Raw genomic sequence first — 2,500 nt, forward strand, 5'->3', positions numbered from 1 at the left:
TATCTAGAGGAAGTAAAAGTCGTAACAAGGTTTCCGTAGGTGAACCTGCGGAAGGATCATTATCGGCCGGTGGGCCCGCTGTGGAGCGGCCCCGTCTCCTCCTTAACATGAGCCTGAGGTGCGGTCGGCCAGCAGGAGTTGCTCGCGGAGTGGCAGGCTCCGCAGCCTTGGTCGAATCGCTCCCGGCGCCTCTTGCGCGGGCAGGAGGTTCAACCCCCCCTTCGTTGGCGAACCCGGCGGACAGGCATTTTTGCACCGGGAGCTAAAGCGAGACAGACGGGTTCCGTCACACATGTCGTACTGCATGAGAGAGCGCGATCTGAGAACGGGGAAACGAGGCGCAGAGAGAGCGAGAGATGAGAGTTCGTGGCCAACCTCGCTACCGGGTGCGCACAGCGCGAGAAAGATGTCTCCCGTCGGCTTGAGACACAGGGACGGCCCTGGCACGGCACGGTCGCTTTCGTTCAGTGGGGACTGCGGAGAGTCTGCTTGAGAGAAAGGCAAGAGATTGGAAACGTTGCGAGTGAGGAGGCGTTTCTGGGATGCTACGTCGTGTTGCGCTGGCTTCATTGCCTTCCACACTTTCGTGCTCCTTGGCTTACTGCCCCCTCCACGACCGAGATAATCTTGCCTGCACCGCTACTCCACCGCATGTCCGAGCTGCTCGTTTGCCCATGCCTGACCCCCCCTTGGCCTGCGGCCCGGTCTCTCGACTTCTGGTCTCGTCTGTGTTGTGCAGCCCATCCGGCAGGGTGAGCGTGAGGCTTTCGTTCTCTGTACTCCACGCCTTCCTCCAGCCCCTCCTCCTCTCTTCTCACTGGCCAGGCTCTCCTCGTCTTTACGCTGTCACTGACGGGCCACCCAGCTCTCGTCCGGGACCGGCGACCGTAGAAGCACCCGCCTTCCTATGGACTTGCCACCGTCTTGCAGCATTACAACCGCAGTCGAATTGAAGGGAGCTTCTGCGGGCTTGGGTGCTGCCCGGCGGCCCGCCGTCGGGACCTCGTCAACCGGCCACTGTGAGCTCTGCAGGGACTGATCCGGTGATGCAGGCCCGGTTTTCTTTCCCACCGTGGGGACACTTTGGTCGCTCTAGTCACCCTCCCTTTACCGGTACAGGGTACCTACACGACTCCCCCTCCGGCCCCGCGAGCTGGTGCTTTTGGCGGAGCGGCGGTTTAAAGACTCGCGTGTCCGTTGCCGGTGTCGAGCTTGAGATGGCAGCCGTGACGTTCGAGAGAATGTACCTGGCCGCGGAGGCAGGATTTGTTTCCCCGCAGCGGGCTCATCCTGTCGGCCTTGTACCCCACTCAGTCCGTCCGCGTTCGCTCTCTCTCTCTCCTCGTCCTCCCGGCCTCGGTGGCGGCAGAGACCCTGCCTCTGTTGTCCGTGGTGCGCGTCGGCACGGTTGGGCTCCGGCGTCGGACGAGCTGACGCGCTTCGCCTCGCGAGCGCCCTGACCACGTTGGCCGCGTGAAAACCTTTCTTTGGTCATTGTGATTGTTCGACTGAAATCCGAAGGGCCGTGCCAGGCTGGGGCTCTCCCACCCCCCACACCCCATTGGGGAGGGCGGGGGAGCGTTCGCACGTTCCGGGTTCGACCCCTCGCGCGAGGGACGGACCGAAAACCTGAGACAACTCTTAGCGGTGGATCACTCGGCTCGTGCGTCGATGAAGAACGCAGCTAGCTGCGAGAATTAATGTGAATTGCAGGACACATTGATCATCGACACTTTGAACGCACTTTGCGGCCCCGGGTTCCTCCCGGGGCTACGCCTGTCTGAGGGTCGCTTGACAATCAATCGCACTCGCCTTTGCCGGCGGGAGCGCGGCTGGGGTTTTGTCGCAGAGGTTCCTTTGCTCCTCTTCGTCCCCCTAAGTGCAGACCTGGAGTTTACTCCGCCTTTGGGAGAGTTCGACCTCTGTCCCTCCATTTAATCGCGATGGGGGGGCAGTCCGGCGTGGGCCTCCGGGCGCGCCGGCACTGGTCTCGGCCAGCCTCTGCTTTTCCCAGGACGGCTGTCAGTGGGTTGCAAACGAACGACTGCGTCAGTGCTGGGACTGCTTGCTGCCGGGCCGTTAGCCTCCGAATGGATCGTGGAGGGCAGAGTTGACTCTCTGTGGAGTGTGCAGAGCAGAGATGGGAACGATGCCTGGTGAATCGGCATAGAGAGAGAGAGAGACTCGGTGTGGCATGTCGGTGGACGCAAACCGTGTGGTTCGGTCTCGATGGCTGTTGCCAGTGGTCGACGTGGTTTAGTGGTTCTGGACGAGGAGGAGGAGAGCTTGACGTAGTTGACTGTGGGCTTGCCGTGCTGCCTCGCTGGCTTTGCGTGCCCTCATTCGGTGTTTGTGCAGTTTTGCCATGGAGTCCCTGCGGTGCTGCGTGTTGTGCTGGAGCCCTGTCTCCTTCCACACGCATGCCTCCCGCTGTGCCTCCGGCAAGCTCGCCTACATCTGAGGGTGCACCTAGTCAGTGCCGCACGGTCCTGTCCCCCTG

General features: G+C 61.9%; 1 non-coding gene across 1 annotated transcript; it reads left to right on the forward strand.

Moving 5' to 3' along the window:
* The first annotated feature begins 1,636 nt into the window (after nucleotides 1-1,636).
* Nucleotides 1,637-1,790, forward strand: LOC137358825 (5.8S ribosomal RNA). Its single transcript, XR_010971325.1, has one exon. It is a non-coding gene; the product is annotated as a 5.8S ribosomal RNA (ribosomal RNA).
* The last annotated feature ends 710 nt before the right edge of the window (nucleotides 1,791-2,500 follow it).

This window comes from Heterodontus francisci, unplaced genomic scaffold (genome assembly GCF_036365525.1).
Source record: "Heterodontus francisci isolate sHetFra1 unplaced genomic scaffold, sHetFra1.hap1 HAP1_SCAFFOLD_1552, whole genome shotgun sequence".
Classification (NCBI taxonomy): Eukaryota; Metazoa; Chordata; class Chondrichthyes; order Heterodontiformes; family Heterodontidae; genus Heterodontus; species Heterodontus francisci.